At 45.6% G+C, this 10,036-nt stretch overlaps 2 long non-coding RNA genes across 2 annotated transcripts in view; both read left to right on the top strand.

The window, feature by feature from the left end:
* The window catches only part of LOC108300521, a 7,692-nt gene extending 6,983 nt beyond the window's left edge, over nucleotides 1-709 (top strand). The window contains exon 4 of the long non-coding RNA XR_001823472.2: nucleotides 672-709. This is a non-coding gene — a long non-coding RNA (uncharacterized LOC108300521). The remainder of the gene's footprint in view (nucleotides 1-671) is intronic.
* An 890-nt stretch (nucleotides 710-1,599) lies between these two features.
* On the top strand, nucleotides 1,600-8,024 carry LOC119470328. The gene is made up of 3 exons (XR_005199213.1): nucleotides 1,600-1,626; nucleotides 7,222-7,668; nucleotides 7,946-8,024. It is a non-coding gene; the product is annotated as an uncharacterized LOC119470328 (long non-coding RNA).
* Nucleotides 8,025-10,036: the final 2,012 nt, after the last annotated feature.

Here is a 10,036-nt window from a genome sequence, read left to right as displayed (position 1 = left end):
ATATATTTTACTAATTTATTATTCCCCTCACTAGAATGTAAGCTTCATGAAGGCAGGAATTTTTGTCTGTTATATCCTGAGTGTGTGACATGTAATAAGCATGCTGTAGGTATTTGTTGAAAGACTGGCTCACAAAATATATCATTAAATTTTAATTATACATATTAGTTGTTAGACATTTTTGCCATGTCATAGCCTTGGAATAATTGAGTCTCATGAACTTCCTTACCAAGAGTCCAGGTCTCATTATCAAAGGGGACCCTCCTTTCCTTAAGCATTAGAGACCAGAAAGAAGGAAGATGGATTCACACAAAAACTTTAATCCTCAGTAGTTCTCAACCCTGGCTGCATGATAGAATCACCTTGGTGGCTTTCTAAAAATAGCAGTGATTGAACCACTTCTAGAAATTCCAATTTAATTGCTCTGGGATGGGGCTTGGACTTAAAATTTCTTTTTAAGCTGCCCTTTTATTCTAATGTTGAGGATCGATAAACTACATGCACTGAATGCTGCTGAAGGGTAAAGAAGGAGGGTCTTGCACAACAGCCTGCATTGAAGTTGGAGGAGACGTTGTTCCCAGACCAAACTGAGGGTCGGGCTGCTTGTTCTTGCAGACTAATATGGAGATGCAGATGAACTGGGAAGGAAGGGAGTTTATTTTTATTACCAGGTACAGGGAGGAGACCTGGAAAAAATCACCAGACCAACTCAAAATCACAAAGTTTTCCAGAGCTTATATACCTTCTAAGCTATATGTCTATGTGTAAGTGTGCCTGCATCTAAAGACATAAGTGATTAACATAAAAATATGTTGTTTATGTTAGGATGCAATAGGTTTTCCATTTTTATTTTTAAATGAACTCTTAAATGAATGTTTTTAGAGTTAAAATATGGTAAAATTTACATATGTGGTGTTGTATGAAAAATATGGTTAATATTAGTAGATATAAGCCACAAAAACAAAAGTTTTCTGTAGTTCTAAGCAATTTTTAAGCATATAAAGATGTCCTGAGCAACCAGAATTTGAGCACCACTGCTCTATGCCATGCTAGAAAGCCTGAGGATTGTTTACTCTTGGTCAGGCACTCCCTATTATGAAATCAACTGTGTCAGGGAGCAGAGGTCTGGTGGGTAGGTCTAGTGTAAGGCATGGCCATGACTACCCATTCCTCAGGTCCAGGTGGGGCAGCCATCCCTTAGAAGGAGCTGTAGGGGCAGCAGGTGCCATGATCAAATGGCCAGCACACTGGTTGAGTTTGGCTCATCCTTTAGATGCTCACAGACTCCGGGAAGCTGGTGTTCTCTTGGGCTAACGTGGCTATGCCCTAGACCTTGCTAATCTTAAAAGCCTTGTGACTTGGTTTGGCTCTGTGTCCCCACCAAAATCTCATCTTGAATTGTTATCCGCACGTGTCGAGGGAGGGAAATGACTGGATCAAGGGGGTGGTTTCTCCCATCCTGTTCTCATGATAGTGAGTGCGTTCTCATGAGATCTGATGGTTTTATAATCATCTGGCATTTCCCCTTCTTGCAGTTCTCTGTCCTGTTCCCATGTGAAGAAGGTCCTTGCATCCCATTCTGCCATGATTGTAAGTTTCCTGAGGCTTCCCCAGCCATGTGGAACTGTGAGTCAATTAAACCTCTTTCATCCAGTCTCAGGTTGTATCTTTATAGCAGTGTGAGAATGGACTAATACACCTTGACACCTTAGAGGTTGAGTTAGAATGTCCTGTTCATAGGTGTGTCTTTAGCATGAGAGTATGAGTTCCTCAATGAGAGGGACTCATTAATATTTGTGCCCCCAAGTTGTAATAAAGCGGGAAGGAAACACATGGCCCCTACCCTCCTGAAGCTTATGGTCTGATGAGGAAGACTTAAACATACTATTGCATGCATAATCATGTAATTACAAACTGTGGAGGAGAAGTATAGGGTACCATGTAGACAGATTAAAACAGTGAAACAAAATCTAGATTAGGGTGGTCAGGGAAGGCCTTTGCTAATATGAAGCAGACTTGAAGGATAGCTGGAGTAGGCCAGGCAGGAATGAGCATGGGCACACAAGGGTCAGTGTTCTCTTCTAGGCACACGGGCCAGCGTGTGCTGAGGGACTTGGGATATTTGAGGACTGTGCTTGGCAAGGAGGGGTAAGAGTGTAGTGTGGCCTGGGAGAAGGTTCACGTGGGGGTGATCAGGGGCCAGATCATGAAAGGTCTTGGAGGCCATATAAGGGACTTGGGACATTTCTTTTTTTCTTAGTGCCATTGGAAAGTTTTAAGTAGGGGAATGATGTGATCAGACTTGGTTTTGGGTAGCTCAATCTGGCTACAGTATGGAGGATAGACTAAAAGGGAACAGTGGGAGCTGAGACACTAGTGAGTGATCTACTTGAGAGATAGATGATAGTGGCCTGGGCTAGTGTCATGGCAGTGAAGGAGAGAAGTGGATGGCCTGCGAGATATTTTGGAGATAAAATATTCTGGGTTTGGTGAAAGACTGAATAGAGGAGAGACAAGGGAAAGGAAAATGCCAAAAATGTATCCTGGCTTTGTAGCTTGAGCACCTGGAGATTGGGAGTGCCTTTCTTCAAAGGGGAAGGTTGCGGAAAGAAGAGTGTAACCAAGAGAAGAGCAAGCCTTTCCATCTGGACTTGCTGGGTGTGAGGTGCTTTCATTTCGGAAGACAGCTTTAGGGAAGGGGCTGGAACTCAGGCTCTGGGAAGGGGAATGGGTGAGGCTGAAGTGTTCCTGGTGTTGGGTGGGCACTGCCTGAGGACACACTAAGGGTCTGTATCCATTGTGGACCTGTGTGGTCTATTTCCTCACGTGGACTGAGTTTCTCTGGAAGTTTATTCGTATCATCCAGCAAGTCCAGAGCTACCATGGGGAAGGCTTGGGAGAGGCTGGCAGTTGAGGGGGGCTCAACGGCCTTGTTACAGGCTGACCACACTCCTCTTGGAGACTCTGAGCATCTTGGAAGGTGACATCTGAGACCCAAGGGAGAGAAGAGAGCATGGATAGACACTTAATAGCCCCATAACAATGCTAAAAATAATCAGACTGTGCTCAGCTCTGCATTCTGAATCATGCTTAGAAGTCAGGTAGACACCCCCAGTCTTCTGTAACATATACGATAATGTGTTTTACAGAAATCCCAACCAAATCCTGGGTATTACTGCGCAAACACCCTGTGCATAAATGCAGGGGAGACAAATAAGTCTGAAGCTCTGGCAGAGTAGCTGAGACCAATAAAGCAAGGGAGAGAGAGCTGGAAAAACATCAAAGTAAAGCCAGTTTTTTTCCAATGAGCTCCAAATGCAGTAATCAAACATGTGAAGGAATAAAGACTTTGTCCTGGGCTGGGGTTGTGGTGAAAGATCCCTTTGATAGAAGTGTTCTTGTTTAACACTTTTCTATGTGTTCCTGCCACTGGGTGAGGTGGCACATAGCTTAAACTGGTGGTCACAATCCCTAGGTCTACACCAGCCCTGAAGGGAAAGGCAGTGAGATGGGGGCAGTGGGGAGAGGTTGGAGTGTGGCCTGGAAGGATTTTAGCTGAAACAAAGATGCTAATCCTGGGTACTTTGAAATCTTTAATAAAAATCTTTTACATAAAAATGGTCTTATTTGTCTCAATATACTCAACCTAGTGCCGGCTGGCATAGGCAGCTGGAATTTGGTCACGATTTGTGGCATTGTGCTGTGAACTGATTTGTGGGAATAATGTAGAGGGGATAAAAAACCCCAGGCTGGGAGGAGGAAGGGGCCAGAAGTAGAATCAGCAGAGGAGGCCAGGAAGTCCCCAGAAGGCCTGGAGAAGAAGGTGAGACTATTAGAGGAAAGAGAAGGGGTGGTGGGGGTGGGGGGAATGTTAGACAGAATGGGAGGACAAGGACTGACAAAGAAGAGCAGAGAGAGGGATGGGAGATTCCTGATGGGGACCAAAATGCAGAGGGAAATGGATGTCCTGGAATTTAAGGTCTGTTCCAACCTGAGCTGTTCTGACCCATTTCTTTTCGTTTTTCTCTTTCTTGGGCCCCCTGCTATAGTCTGATTATTCTCCTGTCCCCAGAGAGGGTGGGAATAAACACCATCCTCTATATTTTACATTTGGAAGACTCAGCTCCCGATTCCTTATTTAACCAAACTGTAACCTTTCATCAAGGTTCAATGCAGTACCCAAGTTCCAAGAAGGATCTGACTTCATCTCCTTTGGTCTCTCCCTTCCCTTCGCCAAACCTCTGAGCACTTAAGAGTCTGACTCATACAACCTAGCCTGTGATTCTACTGATGCATTCTGCCTTGCATTTTTTCTCTAAGATTTCCCATCACCACCACCTATGATGCATCCCCTACCTCCACCACCTCTTTGCTGTGAAAACACAGCGTCCAACAGAACCTCTAGGTTGGCTTGTCTTAGCTACTGAGCTCCTACCATGCACATGGCCCCACGTTAGGTCGTGGAATAACAGAGTTCCCTTTTACATTCTATTGCCCATGGAGCATCCACAGTTCAGGAAAGGCACCTCCTGTGGCTGAAAGAGTGTGAGACCCCAGGTGAAAGACCTGTAGGGTGCTTGGCTTTTCCAGCTACCAACCGGGTCAGGTCGTACAGGCAGTTCCACTTCACTGATTCAAACTTCGGTTTTCTCATCTATGAAATGGTGCTCCCAGCTGCCAACATCTGAAGGGTCATAGCTACCTAAGTAAAGAATAGGTGTGAGATGGAATTAAATAGAAAATTGCAGGTGGAAATAAAATGGTAATGTTTAAGAGTTTTTGGTCATTTAACACATTTATTAAATGTTTAGTATGCATCAGAACCTGTGTCAAACCCTGGTTAGAAAATGGTGAAAGAGGTCCCTTCATTATCACTTGAGATTTTGCAACAGTTGTCAGAAAGAACTAAGTAGAGCTAGGCAGATGCCTTTGAAGAAGGAGGTGCAGACTGTGTGTAGACAGGATGGTGTGAGGGGGCAAAAAGAGGGACAGGGACCTGAGGAGGTGCAGGGCAGGGTCTAGAGTCAAATGGTGCTTGATCACAGGTAGTTCCCTAAGTTCTTCAGCTTCCTTTCTTCACTCCCCTGAGGCCCCCAGCCACTTGCTGCAGCACCTAGCTGACCTGTAGCTTGGAAGGTGTGAGGAGGCAGAGCTTTTAAGAAAGGGAAGTTGGGGTCTCTGTGGATTCCTCTGAGTTTGGTTTCATTGGAAGAGGCCCCTTGGAGAGCCTTGCCCAGTGGCCATTATCTCTCCCCTAAGGCCATCCTTTAAACCCCACCCTCCTGTTTCTGTTTTTTTTTAAATGTGGCAGCTGAACTGTGACTTACTTAAATATTCCTCAGATTATTTTCATTTTTAAAAGCAGGTGTCAGTTCTAATTGTCTCTAGGACGGATTCCCCTGCCCAGCTGGCTTAATTGCAGACATGGACATGCTTGATAACATTGTTTCATTTGAAAAGCCAGCAAAGAGAGAGTGGTTGTGGGGGCTGAAGAAGAGCTGCCTTGACTGGCATCTGCTGGGGGGTGGCCATGCTCCAGTGATTGGCTTCTAATAAGAGGCTGTACTTGGCCCTCTTTTGCTAAGTGATGCTCTTCCAGTCCCTCTGGCTTGACTAGGAAGAAAGCAGTCATCTGCTTGCCTCTGCTGATTTGTGTTCAGAGACGATGACAAGCGGATGTAGTGGAAGGACCATTGAAATGGAGCCAGGAGACCGTGCTTTGTCGCAGCCCTGTCACTAACTAGCTGGCATCCTTGGCCAAGTCACAGAGCCTCTTTGGACCTTGTGTCCTCATCTGTTAGATGAGTGGGAAGGATGACGATGATTCCTCAAGTCCTTTCCTGCCTTGTGGTTCAAGCTTGTTTCATGCCCTATGAATGGGGCCCAGGCCCTATAGCTGAATTTATGAGTTTATGGATTCTGGCTGGCTACTTCTCAATATCTCTCTCTTTCTTCATCACAAGCTGGAATTTCTTTGTCAGTTTTCCTCTGGACAGGAACTCAGTATTTATTGCACAAAAGAGATGAACGCTGTAATACTACAAATACCTGGCATCCTGTACGTAACACCTTATATTCCGTAACTTAAGAAAAATTCAAAGGAAGCATTAGAAAGGTAATCTCTGGGGAGTGTCCAGTCCTAGATTTCATACCTAGGCTAAATTTGGGTCCATGTCAGTGCCCAAATTTGATGATGTACAAATTTGATGATGTACAAATTTGATGCCCAAATTTGATGATGAACACTGGGCTGTAGAGATGATTAAATTGCCATCTCTACAGCCCAGTGTTCTGAATAAGGCTATGATCTCCTACATTAATTACTGTTGAAATGGTTCATGCTTGGTCATTTGCCAAATAGCTAAGGAGCACCTAGCTAAGGAGCACCTATCATGTGCAAAACTATGGCAGATAGTGTAGGCAACAATAAGGACAGAACACTTCCCTGGGGACATAATTTTATAGAATGTATATTTTATGCACTGATTGTGCAAGGGGATAATCTCATGGTTTGAGCGTCTTAGGATCTTAGCACCTTGCCTTCAAAATAACAGCAATGACACATTTTTAAATTAATGCAAAACTGTGTGCTAGACCCCATACTAAGCAGTGTAGGTATTTTCTCATTTGGTCTGCACAATAACCCTATTCTATGATGTGGAAACTGAGGCCCAGAGACTTCAAGGTAACTTGTCAAAGTCATATAAATGTTAATGACAGAATAGAGGCTCAAACTAGGTCTGCCTCCCTCTCAAACTCACGTTTATCTCATGAATGGTCTGCTTTGTGTAAAGCTGACAATCTATAAATATTGGTTGAGTAACTGAGTAAGTGAACAGTGAGTGCTGGAAAGAATAAATAAATAGAAGTTTGGCTTGAGGGAGCTGTATGCTGCACATTTTACCCCGCGGAATGGGGCCCAGGCCCTATAGCTGGGTACTGTCCTTGGGTCCTTTTGGTTCTTGTCTGATCTTGCCTTGTAAAGGATCCTGCCTCACTCCCAGCATACCTTCACCCATGTCTACCTTTTAATTTGAGTGGAGCCTCTGCTTTGAGTCAACCACCTAATTTCTTTTCATTTTGCCTCCCCCCACCCCACACCTCCACCCCAGGCCTCCTTCCAGCTCAGCTGTTACACTGGCCTATTACTTCCATTTCCTGGTCTGAGATCCTGAGGTATTCTGGGAGATGCTCAGAATAATTTGCTTATTTTCTTTCCAGATTCCCAGAATGGAGCCCTAGCAGAGGAGAAGGCAGACATCGGCTGCTGCTCTCAGCCTCCTCTCAGCACCCTTGTCTACACGCAGGGGTTCTGCCAAGCTGAGCTGAACCAGAGACCCACTTGGGAGAGACCCAGGAGCTGAGAAGCACTAGCCAGTGGTAGTAGCCCTTCCAGTGGTCCCTCCAAATTCACGGCCCCAGGAGTGGAGAAGCCGTGCTTGATGCTCTCTGGCGTCAGCTCCTGAAGGTTCTGAGGGGAGGGATGCCTTGGAGTGCTGATTAGGAAGTCTGTGAACTCACTCCAGACCATGCAAGGAAAGGGAGGTGCCCCAGGTTTGCTTTTTCTGCCCTTCCTTACTGGTGCTACCTTTGTATTCTCATCAGAAACCCGGTTGCATTATGTTGTCTTCGGCTTCCCTGCATATCTCAGCCCTACCTCAAGAAAGGGTGAAAGCGTCATTCCAACTGAAGTAGAGATGCCAAGGCTGTCTAGAGATGGGATGAATGGAGGGAGGGGAGGGGGAGTGGAGTGCGCAGGCCAGTCCGAGGCGTTGGGGTGGGGAGGACCTGGTCTGTAGTTTGCATGTTGACCCCAACAAGGCTGACCGTCAGTGCCAACTGAGGGAGAGAAGGGCAGGCAAGAATCAGGCTTATTGAGAGCCTACTACTGTGTGCCAGGGGTGTACCAGGTAGTTGGGTTGACTGTTTCCTTCTCATCTTACAGATGAGGAAGCTGAGTCTCAAGAGGCTAAGTGACCATATTCTCACAGCAAGTGATGGAACGCGAATCTGAAGCCAGGGGTATGTGACCTCAAAGCCCATGCAGCTCCCACAAGGGTGGTGTTTCCTACCTGGCCCTTTTTATTCCAGTGCAGCATGAACCCTTCCTCCCTTCTGCTTCCTGGCTACCTCACTGCAGTTGGCTCAGACTGGTGCTGCTAGCGTCGGACAGTGAAACCTATGTGTGTGTGCATGTTTGTGTGTGCATGTTTGTATATGCATGCATGCTTGTGCACATGTGTGTATGCATGCATGTGCTCACACACAGCACACATATAAGATGGGGAAGTGCAGAGAGGAGGAGGAAGGCTTATCACCCTCAGATCTGTGGCAATCTGCAGAGATGTTCCCTCCCACCTCACTACCAGCTCCTGTTTCTGTCCAACCTCTCTTCTCTCCCCTGAGCTCAGACTTTTTTGACAGCCTTCCCCAGGCTGCATCAGGGCTTTGGGGGTGGGGGATGCTGCTGTGTTGCAGGCTTTAGTCTCTTTCCCTGCTGGGGGCAATGGCAGAAGACTCACATGTGGGGCAGTAGTATCAACCTAACTTTATTTTATTCAATTCCTGCTTCTCTATGTGCTGAAAAGCTTTAGGGGAAAAAAAGGTTTTTCCAGAAAATTACACCCTGCTTCTTCCTTTCTGCTGTTCCTAGGAAGTCATTTAAGATGGAAATTAGATCCCATTATTGCACATTTAATTACCCACCAAATGAATGGCATATTTAATAGAAATGGCAAAATCCTCCAACATGTGTAAGATTTCTAGTTCATGCATCTCCAGACGTGTTGCAAAATAATTCATTAACTAGAGATGTGTGGTTGCTGGGGCTGCCTCAGGGGAACAGCAGAGCCAGAAATTGGGGCCTGGAATGTGTGAGGTGATTAGCTCCCTGGGTCTGCTGTAATATAGACTTTGCTTCTAAAGTGCTCTGAGGTGAAGGCTGCCCTCCTCATGAGGGGTGGGGCATGGAGGCCAGTACTGGGGGCCCAGGGTCTTCAGTAGGCTTGTCCTTGGCTGAGTGGGGAGAAGAGGAAGAGGTTGGCGCATCTCCAGCCCTTCTTCCTACCCCAGGTTCCTGTATCACTCGTGAGCACCAGGCCAGATGCAGAAGCAGTTGTGGGCTGGGGGGAGAACTTCAGAAATGGCAGGGAGAAGGGGACAATTTCTGAGGCAGTTACTGGGGAGGGGATAGAGTCTATCACCCCTCTCTCTCTGACTGGTGCTCTAGCTGTGTCCTTTCAGCTTTGACTCCAGGCTGTTGTTACATTTTAGGAATGCTTGTTTATTTACTCAGCCAGCCAACATTTATGGAACATCTGCTATTTGTGGAAAATCTGCTTGTTAATTCAACCATGCAACCAATCAACCTTCTTATTAAATACCTATTATTCATTCTTTTTCTCATTCACTCATTTGTTTTAAGCAATGAACTAAACAGACGGCATGTATTGAATACCTACTGATTCATGTATTCATGAAACCAGCATCATTTACAAAGTACCTACATTTGACCCCCCATCTACTTATCCCTCGTTCACTCACCCACCCAGATATTTACTGAATTCTAAATGCCTATGAATTCATGCTATCAACAAACATATATTGGACACCAATCAATATCAGGAATTGTGTATACACTAGGGAAACAAAGGCTAAGACACAGGTCTTGCCTTTAAGGAGCTTAAAGTGATATTAATAGCTAACATTTTTTAGCATTTGATATATATGCCAGCACTATGCTAAGGGCTTTACATATATAAACTGACTTCCTATCATGAGTAAAATGAAGAAACAGGCATTTCTCAATGTTGCACAGCTTTTGAGTGATAGTCTCAGGGTTTGAACTCAGGCAGACAGGCTGCAGAATGTGTACTGCTAACCAGGACACTGACTCCCTGAGTGGGAAAGGGGTGGGGGGACAGAGACACATTGCACAGTCCTATGGCAGGAGAAAGGGAGAGATAAAATTGCTCTGCTTGGAGGAGACAGGAGAGTTGGCATTTGAGCTGGATCTTAGAGAAACCACAGGAGTCTA

Source organism: Cebus imitator, unplaced genomic scaffold (assembly GCF_001604975.1).
Source record: "Cebus imitator isolate Cc_AM_T3 unplaced genomic scaffold, Cebus_imitator-1.0 Scaffold28, whole genome shotgun sequence".
NCBI classification, from domain to species: domain Eukaryota; kingdom Metazoa; phylum Chordata; class Mammalia; order Primates; family Cebidae; genus Cebus; species Cebus imitator.
Note: the sequence above shows the minus strand (reverse complement) of the source record. Positions and strands in the feature narration are given on the sequence as shown.